Source organism: Nuphar pumila, chromosome 7, assembly GCF_984573655.1.
Source record: "Nuphar pumila chromosome 7, dmNupPumi1.hap1.1, whole genome shotgun sequence".
Lineage (NCBI taxonomy): Eukaryota > Viridiplantae > Streptophyta > Magnoliopsida > Nymphaeales > Nymphaeaceae > Nuphar > Nuphar pumila.
The window spans coordinates 37373908-37388072 of NC_143255.1; positions in this window are offsets into that span (position 1 = coordinate 37373908).

Sequence of the window (14165 nt, forward strand, 5' to 3'; positions counted from 1 at the left end):
ATTTTCACCGAGCCGAGCTCGGACCCTATTTGAAACTGGTCTTAGGGTTTTGCCTCTTATACCGAGCTTGACTCAGTCCTCCAACACCGAGCGAAGCTCAGGTCCTCGGTTCAGTTTTCATCGAGCCTGACTCATTTCTGATGGCTCAAACTAGCTTCGAGTTCAACCCTTGCAACATAATTGTCGCCTCTTCTATAAATATGAGAATTTAACATTATTCTTTATGCACTGCGACAAAAACCTTTTTAGCACACCACATCGGCTTAACGGACAAAACTTCATACCTCTGACACACATACCGAGGTACAAACAAGTTAAAAACCTAAACTCGAAATCGTAAAAAATTTGAACCATCTTCGAGGAAGGAGAAAGTTGCCTACGATGACGGTGGTTGAACATTTTTTATATATATGTATTTATATTACGTCAAATATAAATATAATATTAATATATATATATACGCATTTAACTCAAGGACGCAATTTTGTGTATTCTTATCTCATTTAAATTAAGCATTTAACTCAAGGACGCAGTTTTGCATATTCTTGTCCTATTTAAATTATGACTTATTTCAAATACATGGTTTCATATACTTTCGTTTTATTTATGATGGTCTTTGGTGGACACTACTTTAATATATATGTATTATACATACATATATAACTATTTAGAATATGCAGTTTTGCATATTTTTTGTTTTTGATTTATTTCAAGTATATGGTTTTGCATACTTTTGCTTTATTTATGATGGCCTTTTGGCGGACATTGCTTTAATATATATGTATTATATATATATATATATATATATATATATATATATATATATATATATATATATAGTAGAGTATGTAGTTTTGCATACTCTTTCTTTACTTTAATTATCTACGTATTTATTTAGAGTACACAATTTTTTGTACTCCTTTTTACTTTAAATTATGCGAGTATTTTTTTGAAGTCATAAATTTGCACACCTCTGCTTTAATTCAATTTCAAAAGAGTTTTCATATGAGATTTCAAGTTTGCATGCCCTCGATGTTCCATAAAATAAAACAAGTATTTTAGATTTGCATGTTCATGATATTCAGCGTACACATGCACTGCATATCCTATAAACAAAATAAGGCTCGCATACATCAAAGTTGTTACGTTCGTTTTGATCGGACAATTCCCAAGCATTAAGTGTTCTTCGAAACACCATTCCAATTTGGTTCAGACTTTAAAATAAGTTAAGATTGGCATGACTCAGGCATTTACAATTGAGTCGTCTCTTCGAACCAATAAAATATAAAGGCTTCGACTATGCAAACTTCGATCGTACTTATATTAGGCCATTTCATTCTGCATTCGAAATAACTCAGATATTCTCTCGGCCTATGGTGCGGAAAATCATAAATTTTTAGAGTTGCAATTGGTCTTCTTTCTAAGAAACCAATATTATTCTCATCATTGTAATACTATCAGACATGCTCGTACGCCGATGAATGGTTTTGAAGTTTATGACAAACCTCGTTGTGTGATAATACACTGTATTATAGAAAAATCATGTAAACATACATGATCGCCTTCACTGGAAAAATGCTTGATTTTGTTTTGAGTTGTTGGATAAAAGAAGACCTTACACACTCATTCATCCTTTAGTTATGTCAAGAGAGAGGATATGAGGTACAAACTTCGATGAATAATGTTGTTAACAACTACGCTCCTTGAGTGGCAATGGCACGACGTTCCCGAACATTGGAGTTAGGGGATAGAGCTATCAATCATTATCTTAGGTAATAGATCTTATAAACTTTTGCAAAAGTTCGGATGCGTCCCCGGTTTATTCTTACCTTTAGGAAATTCTCTCTTAATCTCTAAAACTATTTGCATTGGAGTAGACTCTGCTAGTTGTTCAGATTATAAATTTACATAAAATAATAAACCCCCGAACATTCTCAGTTATTTCTATGTTTTGTAAGTACTCATAGGTTGATAATGATCAAAACAAGATTTTGATGTTCATTCTGCTTATTCGAAACTGAATGTTGTGAAATATGATAATGCATATGTTAGTCGTGTTCTCTTGTATGATGTCATTGCACCTACCAAACTTTCATGAGTCTGACTCATTTTATGTAAGACGTGATGAATAGACAGATGCTACAGGTGATGTCGCAATAATGTGATGATATAAAAAATTCACTCTCTCTATTGTTTGCTCCTGAGCACGTTTTGTAATTTTGTATAAGGACTTTTGTATAACACTATTTCTATCTAAAATCTTGTTTTGAATCTTCATGGTTTTGAATGGAAGTATGAAAATGCTGATCAAAACCTATGACACTTGGGTACCCAAATTGTTGGTTGAAAATTTTGCCAGTAATCCATCCAAAGTTTGTTGACTTGTTTTTTTCAAATATTGTTTTTGTTGAACTATCATTTTTTACTCTGAAAAAGGATTGGTTATTAAAATTCCAAAATTTTCTTAAAATTTATAAGTTCAAATTTTGGGGCATTACATTTTAATTGAAACTTGAATGAAACCTTAGATTGTTATGAAATTTTCCAAACCACACACGACTCCATATACTAATCTAACCCTTGAGTTTGACCTGGATTCTAGTTGGATCAATTGTTGTTATTAAATTCCGTCGCTAATCAACTGTTTTTTTGTAGTGATAGTCTAAACGGTTAAGTTGAAGATCATGTTAGATCCATTGCAACTATCAAAATTCACAAACTAGGGCATATAATTAACAAAGGCCACCAAAGCACTTATCAAACATTAGTTAAAGTTTGCCCACCAAAGGACTTTTTTAAGAAAGACCTAAATTAACAAACACAGCTATATGACCTAAATTAACAATCTGCTGAAAATTATTACAGTTACATAACTTAGTAACCATTCACTCAACAAGCTTACACTATAGTAAGTGCTAAAAAAGAACAAAAAATATTAGAAGTATACACTGCAGCTCTCGACCCCTGTGAATCTTCAACACCTCTGCTTACATTACAAAGTACAATCCACTAAATTTACGGATCTCCTTGCAGTAGTATTATTCTAAAGTGAACACAATCACCTAATTATATATTGGCAAGGTGATGGTCATGTTCCCTTCATCCTTGTGAGAATGAGCCCTTGTTTGATTGCTATAGGCAGAAGGAAAGAGCCAGATTCTAAGCTTCGGCTAACATGATGTTTGTTGAAGGAACATCAAAGAACTTTGCTAGTGCTTGATAGATGCTGCTCCTTGAAGGGCTTAGAGACATGTCCATCAATTCCATGTTTGATATCTTCATAATTGTCCTGAATCAGATCAGCAGTCATCGTGAGTATAGGCAGGTGCCATTGAACCTTCCCCCCAATCCTGAATGTAATGCTGACCCAATTCTGATATGCGTATTCACCTGATTCTCAAGCTAACATATATGTTCAGTCACCTCAAACAATGCCAATATTTTAAAGTTATTTTTTGAAACATTATCACCACATGTGGGGAGGGCCCGACAGAGGCTATCGGGCCTCTGGTGGCCCTCTGGCAACCATAGGAGGAAGGGGGTGGCCACACCATAGGGAAAAGAGGGAGGGTTACCTGCAAATGAGGCTCGTAAAAAAACCTCGAGGGGGAGCAACAAGAGAGAGAATGGGAGGGGAAAGAGAGAGGAGGTCGTCGGAAGGTCGATGGGCATCAGGCGGGCAACGGGAGGTCGACGGGCATCGGTCGAGCGGGCGATGGGAGGTCGTCAGGCGGACAGGCGATGAGAGGCAGACGGGCAGCGGGCAGATGATTGATGAAACAGAAAGGGAAAAGGGGCTCGCGACGGGCGGATGACTGATGAAACAGAAATGGATTCGCAACAACAAAATTTCATCGCAAACGTCATCGCAAATGTGCAACGGAGTAGCGACATAAAATTTCTGTTGCTGAGCCATCGCGAAGTTGCAACGAAGTTTGAGACAGAATTGTTCCATCGTGAATTCATCGCTAATTCGTGACAGATTCCTGACAGAATTTTTTTCCATCGCTAATTCCGCAAATAATTTGAATGTTAGCGACAAATAGTTTTCTCTAGCTAATCCATCACAAATTTGTGACAAAAAAATTCGTCGTAATTTTTTGTCACTAATTAGAGTTTTTCTTGTAGTGACATTATCTTTTTTTTCATAAACGTAATAAAGGAATACATCATAACTAATCATTCAAATATGGTCCCAGAACCAGAGTTATGACCCATATCAACTAAAAAAAACATTAGCCATGAAAATAACATATAAACTGCCAATTGGAAACACAACTAATGGCAACAGTCATGTAGTCCTGATTAAATGTCTTTAATGTCATGAACTTTGCAGATAGTCAAATTGCGATTAGGCAGACCCTACCATTCTACTAAGCAATCAAATTAGTAGTAGATCTATGGGAGACAAACAGTTTTTTGGTAGTCACACACACACACAATCTTTGGTAGGCACACACATACATAATTACCAACAGTGAAATACAAAAGCAAATCGTGGACCACATGAATCAAAAACCAGATCCATAATAAACAAACAGAAAGCAACCAACTGAAAGCAATTCAATTCAAGCAGATAAGCATTTAAGATCCCTATGTAAAAAGGAAATGCAGATAGTGACTCAGAGACCCTTTTGTCCATTAACAACTGAACCCAACAAAATCAGATTCTCAGTATTTGTGTATAATGATCAGATGATAGTTCCTGCCTATCCTCTGTGGTTGCTAGCAGCTTAACCTCAAGTCCCTAACCACTTTGATATCAAACATAGAAAACCATAGAACTGCCCTTTTTTCTAAGCTGCTTATGCAAGTACATGTCAAACATTTCTCCTTTTATCATAATACATCCATCTTTCCTAAAACTGCCTATTATGTTGTAATAAAAAATTGTCCAACGTGATTTAGAAAGCATACTACTAGTGCCATGTGTTGGGATAAACCACTGTGAGTGGTAGTGGTTACCAACGATGTGGATACCCCCCCCCCCCCCCCCTCAATGAAAGATGCTCCTTCTGATAAACTCGCACAAAATCAGAGGGAATGGTTACGCAAATCGTTCTCACTCTGTGCCTATAAAAGGGGCATCATGAGCGACCCCTGAATACAGAGAAATACAGTAAAAATACAGAGGAAAAAAAGAAAGGGAAAAATAGATTGAGAGCCTTACCTTTTATTTGGTGTTTTTTCATTCGGTGAGGGAACAAATCCTACTCACCGACTACATCCAGCAGCCTGCGCTCATAGAGGGCAGCAGTTCGACTGAGGAGAAGCTTTCCCCTGTTCAACCACCACCGACAGCTTCCCTTGCTCCAGCCACCGCCAGCCATCGATCCCAGTTCATCGATGGCGACATCAGGTACGCCTTCCTTCTGATTTTGTTTGTGCGTAGGCAGAACACAACAATAGGTTATGGGCCCATGCTTCCGCTGCGCCTATGCCTGTGAGACCAAAGCTTTTTCGGAGGGACTGCCGAGTGATGTCTACCCGGCAAACCCCTTCTTTCCTTATTGTCCACCTTGATAGGGTCGACCTTTTTTTTTTTGCGGGGGGGGGGGGGGGGGAGGGGAGGGGGTGCTGAAAGGGGGTAATGCCTCCAGTGGGTCCAGGCTGACGATTCATCGCCATTCCTTCTGGTGATGCTGACTGTGTCACCATTTTCTTTCCGAAAATGAAAAAAATCTTACCTTCATTTTTTGGTGTTCAGTCGGGAAGGACGTCGTTGACTGTTTTCTTTCTTCCTTTTTCTTCATCAGGGTGCTGCAGAGCCGCCGGTGCCATCGTTGATAACTGTCGAGTCGTCAGACCTCTGCATTTTTGCCACGGTTGTTATCGCCCCACCGTCTAAAGCCAATGACCATTGGGCCACTAACGGTGGTGGCTGCCACCTCCTTGCCGCCAGGGTCACCGGCAATCAGCCGATTGCCAGACCGCCGAGGTCGACGACGGTGATCTGCTTCAAGGGAGAAGAAGAAGAGGTGAAATAGGGTTTTCTGAAAACCCTATTTCGCGTTTTGGGTTTTCTTTTTAAACTATCTTTGTGTCGGGTCCAAGTTTGGATCCGGACCCGCCCCACCCGAACCAATCCATAAGGTTATCTGGATCGGATCTGGGATTTGAGTGGGAGACCCGGTTCTGTAAGGATCCATGACCCATAGAGATTTGGGTTCGGATCAGGTCCATAACTGGATCCAATCCATATTACTCGATATGATCCATAAAAGCCTCTTTGGATCGGATCTGGTTCTCGGGTAATGGATCCAAAATCTTTTTTACTCCAACCCGTTATGATTTTGGATTCGGGTCGGGTCTGTGAAATCCGTTTTGGATTTCTTGAACCATACTCGATCCACTATGATCTTTTGGATCGAGTTACGGTTCAGATCTAGATCTGTTAACCCGTACCGACCCATGATATCGATCCGGGTTGGATCCAGATACAAATCTTTGGGTCTCAGATCCCAAATCCGAAAATCACTCTCTAGATCAGATTCGGGTAAGCCGGACCCGGTTCTTTCAGTGGCAGATCCAGAATTTGGTTAAAACCGGATTATACGGTTCTGGATCCCTCGGCCTAACAGAACCAGATCTGAATGGCCTGTAATAGAGCCCCGAACCGGTTCAGGCTTGTTTGACCGGTTCATCCAGTTTTGGAACCAGTTTGGGGGTCATTTGACAAGTCCATCCCATTTTGGCACCAGTTTGGGGGTCCTTTTGACTAATTCTTTGCGTTTTAAGACTGATTCAAGGGATTATGTCACTCGTTCAGAGGTTTTATAGTCGATTCATAAGGATTGAGAACCGATTTAATAAATTGGTGACCGGTTCAAGCTTTCATTTCATCGGTTTATTATTTTTTTTATATAGATATTGATTTTTTCTTCGGTTTATGGCCATAAGCATTAAGTTACAACATGTTTTAAGTGTTATTTCATTATTTTATGAATATTCAATATTGACATTAAGGATAGTAAGATAATTTAATGTATTCACGTCACCAAAGTGACTGAATACACGTATGTTGTAAAAAAATTCAATACTATCATACAGTTTCAGCCAATATAAATATTGTACTTAGATTTGCGAAATAATAAACGACCCAAAGGAAGTTTTATCGTGTTTAGAATTTAAGTAGGGTAAATTAAGGTAAATGTGTTGAGATACATCGCATATGTGTATCCAAAGGTACCTTGTGTTGGTCTAACTTCACAAAAATCTTAGTTTTATCAAATATGGTCGGTAGGCGAAGTGGTTTCACGTGTTGAAGCTCTTACCAAAGTAAGGCTTCAATGACCCCCTACACTCGCCTGCAAATAAGCATAATAAGGGCCTTTATTCATTTGCTTTTTCCATTAAGTTTTGTCTTGTACGAATACATTTTGATACATGTCTTTTGTCATGCAGTTTCTAATTCTGTGACTTTAGATGGCTCTAGTTGTATTCCCTTTCTAGATGGATCGAACTTTAGCAATTTGAAAGAGATTGTTCTCTTTACATTAGGGTATAAAAATTTAGATCTGGCCCTAAGGATAGATGAACTTGCTGCCCTGACTGATCAAAGTACTGTTGAACGAAAGAGTGCTTTTGAGAAGTGAGAGTGTTCGAATAGGCTTAGCCTATTGCTTCTGCAATCTAAGGTGGCTAAAAATATGCGAAGTGCCATCTCGCAATGCAGGACAGTGAGAGAATTCTTGAGTGCTATTGAAGCACAATTCACGAGTTCAAACAAATCCAAAGCCAGTACCCTGATGTCAAAGCTCATATCTATGAAATATACTGGAGGGAGAAACATTCGTCAGCACATTTTGGAGATGAGAAACATAGCGTCTCAGCTGAATGACATGAAGTTGACCATTTCTGATTCTTTCCTAGTGTATTTAGTTCTAATGTCCTTACCCTTAGAGTACAGACCTTTCAAAATCTCTTACAACACACATAATGATGAATGAACATTTAATGAACTTATGTCCAAGTGTGTTGAAGAAGAAGGGAGATTGAAAGGAGAGAAGGTGCATAGTACACATATGGCTTCTCATGCACCCAAGATAAGACTGAAGAAGAATGCATTCAAGAGAAATACTAAGAAGAAGTCAGCAGGGGATAAGGCATCCCAAGGCAAGCAATCTGACTTTGCTCCCATAAGGTGTTTCTTTTGCAAGAAGAAGGGACACATGAAGGTAGATTGCATAAAGTATAAGAAGTGGTTGAAAAAAAAAAGGTAATTTGTCATTTGTTTCTCATGAATGTAATTTATTATAAATTCCTAAAAATAGCTGGTGGATTGATTCTAGTGCTACTGCTCATATTTTCAACTGTCTACAGTTGTTCCTGAACAGAAGAAAACCAACAATGCATGAGAAGAGCATCTATTCGGGGAACAAGATGCGTTCGCATGTGAAGGGTGCTGGGATCTGCAGGATCACTTTAGATACAGGCATAGTTTTGGATCTTTATGATGTCTTTTATGTTCCATCATATAGTAGAAACTTAATTTCAATTTAAAGGTTGGATAAATTTGGATAGTGCTTTAAATTTGAAAACTCTAAGTTATTCATATACAGAAATTCAATTGAAATTGGTTCTGCATCAGTTTATGATGGTTTGTACAAATTAAACGTGAAGATCCAAACTCAAGAGTCTTTAACTTCTAAATACGCATTGATTGAGAATAAACGTAGCATGATTAATGATAAATCCTATATACTTTGGCATTGAAGGTTGGGTCATATCTCTGAAAAGAGAATAAAGAGACTTATAAATGAAGGAATCTTGAAATCTCTAGATTTTACCGACAATGACCTGTGTGTTGATTACATAAAAGCTAAGCATACAAACACATATAAAGAGGGTGTCAAACATAGTAGTGAGATATTAGAGATAGTCCACACAGATGTATATGGACCTTTTACCCCTTGTTACACTGGTGAAAAATATTTTGTCACCTTTATTGATGACTATTCACAGTATATGTATCTCTACCTGATCTTTGAAAAATCTAATATTTTTTAGATATTCAAGGAATTTAAGAAAAAAGTAGAGAAACAAACTGATGAAGTTATTAAGATAGTCAGGTATGAATAGAGGTGGCGAATATTATGATAGGTTTACTGAGATGGGGCAAATGAAAGGACCATTAGCGCGATTTCTAAAAGAGAAAGGCATTGTGCCTCAGTATACCATGTCTGGCAGTGCCTACCAAAATGGTGTAACTAAAAGGAGAAATCGTATGCTTGAAGAAATGGTCAGAGCCATGTTGAATTATTCAACACTTTCCATGAAGTTGTGGGGTGAAGCCTTAAGGACTGTTGTGCATATTTTAAATAAAGTACCTACAAAATTTGTGCCTAAAACTCCCTACGAGTTATGAATAGGTAGGAAACCATCTTTGTCTTATATACATGTATGAGGATGTCTTGCAGAGGCTAAGTTGTATAACCCCCACATTAAAGCCTTTGATCCAAGAACAACCAGTAGATATTTCATTGGTTATCTAAAAAGATAAAAAAGATAAAAAAGATACAGGTTTTATTGCCCATCTCACTCACCACAGATTGTTAAAATAGATAAGGCAAAATTCCTAGAAGATGGTTCACTAGGATTAAGTGTACTTCAAAACCTTGGTTTTGAGGAAGTACAAGATCTAATTTTACCACCTGCTAAAGAAAACACCGAAAGATACCATATTATTATCCCTAATGATGATGTGGTTGATCACCCGGTTGTTGATGCACAAATTCAAAGTGAACCTGTTGTGGATAATGCAGAAGAGCACAAACAGGATTATCAGGTTCAATTTGAGCTTGAAGAATGACCTGTTTGGAGATCCACAAGAATTAGAAAATCTGCCATACATCAAGATTATGTGGTGTACCTTCAGGAGCCTGATGATTTCAATGATATAGATGATGACCCATTGACCTTTATGGAAGCTATGAAAAACAAACAATCTTCACACTAGATAGAAGCCATGAAAGAAGAGTTAGACTCTATGGCTAAGAATCAAGTGTGGGATATTGTCGAGTTACCTAAGGAAGTAAAACTCGTAGAGTGTAAATGGGCTTTTAAGACCAAGAAGGACTCCAAAGGTAACATAGAGAGACATAAGGCAAGATTGATTGCTAAAGGGTTCACCCAGATAGAGGGTATTGACTATAATGAGATATTTTCTCCTGTCTCAACTAAAGAGTCAATGAGAATAATTTTGGCCCTCATAGCTCATTATGACTTAGAGCTACATCAGATGGATATGAAAACAACATTGCTCAACGGGGATATGAATGAAGAGGTATACATGGATCAACCTCTTGGTTTATCTGAAAATGATCGTCTAGTTTGCAAGCTCAACAAATCTATATATGGACTTAAACAGGCTTCCCAACAGTGGTATATTAAATTTTCCCAAGACATTGTGAGTTTCGGGTTTACAGAAAATATTATTAATCAATGTATATACCTTAAGGAAAGTGAGAGTAAGTCCATTATATTGATGTTGTATGTGGATGACATTTTGCTTGCAACCAACAATATAAAATTGCTTTCAGAGACAAAACAGTTTCTTGCATCACATTTTGATATGAAAGATATTAGTGAGGCTACTTATGTACTTGGCATTGAGATCTGCCGAGACAGAGTAAAAGGTTTTTTAGGCCTCTCCAAAAGATCCTACATAAATAAGGTGTTAAACCGATATAAGATGAAGAATTGTTCTCCTAGTTTAACACCCATATCAAAAGGTGACAAGTTGAGCCTAAAGGATTGTCCACAGGACGATATTAGCAAAGCACAAATGAGTGTTTATCCATATGCATCAGTTGTTGGCAGCTTGCAATACGCGCAAACCTGTTCTTGTTCAGATATCTCTTTCGCAGTAAGGGTGCTTGGTAGATTTCAGTCCAACCCAGTCATACCCCATTAAAAGGTTGCCAAGAAAGTATTGCGGTATTTGTAAAGGACAAAAGACTATATGTTGACGTATCATAAAGTTGATCACATCGAGGTCATTGGTTACTTAGATGCGGACTTAGGAGGGTGTCTTGATAGTAGAAAGTCTACTACTTGGTACATTTTCTTACTTGTTGGATGCACGATCTCTTGGAGGAGTGGGAAGAAGACGACCACTGCTGCTCACACCATGGAGACAAAATTCATAGCATTGTACGAGACTACCTCGCAGGCCATATGGTTAAAGAACTTCATATCACAGTTAAAGGTGGTCGATTCCATTGAGAAGCCACTAAAGGTCTACTGTGATAATGAAGTTGTGGTGTCCTTTTTGAACAACAGTAAAAGTACTACGTCATGCAAGCATATGGAGCTAAAGTATTTTATTGTTAAAGAAAGGACAAAGAATCATCTAGTGCATATTGTTAATATTGATACCAAAGAGATGATTGTTGATCCTCTTACTAAAGAGCTAGCACCAGGATTATATTTCGAACATGTATTGAGGATGAGCTTGTTAAATTCTTTTTGACATATGCATATGAATAAAGTGATTACATTCAGTTCATTGATTCTTGTTATTACTTGTTTGTTGTTAATCTCATAAGGATTAGAGATTCTGCTAGGTCTCTAATCATGAGAGCGGTTTCTCCCTGTAAATATAGAAAAAAAGTAGGAGGGAATCAGCAATTGGGAAAACTGGTGCCCATGAAGTCCAACACAGGGTTCCCAAACACAACCTTAGCATGTCATCAAAAACCCATTTAGATCCACTCACTTAACCATTTTAGTTAATTTGAATTAATATGATGTACACTCACGGGTGTAACTATGTCAGGTATGCCCAATCCAAACTGACACTTTAAACTGATTAGACTTAGGGCTGCAAACAGATCGGATATGGTCAGTTGTTTAATCCAAGTTTGACATATTTCTTAGGATATGGATCCTTTTAATTAAAATCTGAATGTGGATTTGGATTTGTTCAATCAGATCAGCATTTTAAGTTAGATCTAAGGTTGATCCCAATCAAAATCCCACCTGAATTCATTTTGGATCCAATATTACCACATGTATTTCAGATCCAGATTCAATATAACCTTCTTGGACCTAATCAGAATCAGGATTTGGATCTATTATTTACATTTTGGATTTAGATTGGGATCTGGCAGGATCTGTCCCAAAACTGACCCGTTTTCATCCCTAATTAGACCCAATCCAACCTGATCTTGATTGACCCATAGATTTGGGTCAGATAGAAATCTAGATTTATCTCACAAACGTTTCAGTTCTTGGGTAAAAAAGGTATAGACTTAATCCTGTTTGTACCCGACCTGCTTTCAATACCTGATTCAAATGGTTTTATGCAATATGCAACTAAACCGTGATGAGCCTTACCTTGGTTTGTACCCAAACTCATTTCATATCTGACGTGAACTTAAAGTGACTCAAACTCGAACTGGTTAATCACCCTAACCAAATCAAACTTGAACCGTGTTAGTATCCAAGCTTGTTTCAAATAATGGTTTTTTCAACTTAAATTCTGCTTTACTTAAAGAAGGTGGTTTTTTGGAAGCTTTTCAATTTGCAAGTTTTTATAGTAGAGTTTTTTTTTGAATTTATAACCCTAAGAAACCATACCCAACACCAAGACCTGGTCACGCTGGCTCAGCCTACGAGCTGGCAGCGTAAAACCTTGAGGCTAGGACCCCTGCCCCTGGGGCCTATATGGTAGAGTTTGTTAATATAATCATGTTAAATTATCTCACCCATTAACTCATACAACACTGAGATGTAAGTCACACCTAGACCCATACTCAAGCTTGATGAATCTTTATAAAGTTAGGTCAGGTTCAAGTCTAATTTTTAGACCAAAATACAAAGGATCTGCTTAAAAATCCACTTGACTCTTGTCAGGTCAGGTTCGGGCCTGAGTCTTAAAGGACTGTGTTCAATGATGACTAGGTTATTGTGCTCTTTAAACCCAACTAGTAAACGGATTGGGACTCACTGAGATACCATTTAAACCTTATATTGACCTAGCTCATTTATCAGTTGGATCAGTTGGGACCAACTCAGACTTCAAACTGCACAAGACAGACCAAAACTGGACCACGTCGGGTCGGATACCCAACCCAGTATCTACCCTTACAGCTAAGTGGGGTTGTGGATGAGTCATGTTTGTGTCAGGTACTTGACCCAAACCTGAACCCTAATATCCATGTATATATGGGCATAAAACGCCAATCTAAATGCTAGTTGATCTATGATTTTTGCCAAATGTTTGAGCTGACCTGTCTGATCCTGGTATTTTGTATATATTATTAAGCAAAAATATTTATTAAATAGTCTTTAAATTATATTTGTCCAGTTTGGGCTTCCATTTTTCAACCTGACATAATCCAAACCCAAACCCGACTACTTGTTATTTGTGCAGGCTCAATTGCACCTGAATCTATATGCTTTGACACAAATGATGGGTCAACTAGATTCATATTCTGGTTTGGCTTGAACTAAACAAGAGGGTTGCATTCAAATCAAACTAGACTGCACCTTAACCAGGTCTGATCAGATTCGTTTTCACCATGTGAATGGACCTGGCCAAGTACCTGTCTGGGCCCAGCAGTTTTGCCTATATCCCATAATGTAGGTTCGGATCTAGGTTGAGCCTCTCATTTTGACTTGCAGTTAGAGCAAGGGCGGATAAGGTGCAATCACATTGCATACTTTGAGTGTGCTGCTGCACCTGGTTGCCCTCCATCTTTGGCTGACAGCCTGTCAGTTGTAGGGCCCAACAGCAGATGGAGAGCAGCGCTGCTCAAAGTGTGCAATGTGATTGCACTTGATCTGCCCTCAGTTAGAGCAAGCATGGACATGACTCCACCATTAGTGCATCATCCTTCCACTGACACAGGCAAAGCATCCACTGCCTGTGGCTTTTCAGGATCTCACTCATATGGAAAATTACAAAATGCATCATTCTCATCCATATAGGTTGCAGTGAATCATGATCAATTAATAAAAGCTTCAAAGCCCTGTGATGAGTTAAGGTTATTACATTGGAAATGAATACTTGTATTGCTACTTTATCAAAAAGTGTGTGGTCTCATGATAAGGAACAGTAGAAGCTCAAGATCATGAAAAATATTGATGATGTCTCACAACTTTTCTAAAACCATATTGGGAAAATGTGGACATTTTCAATGATAGTATGGTCATAAAGT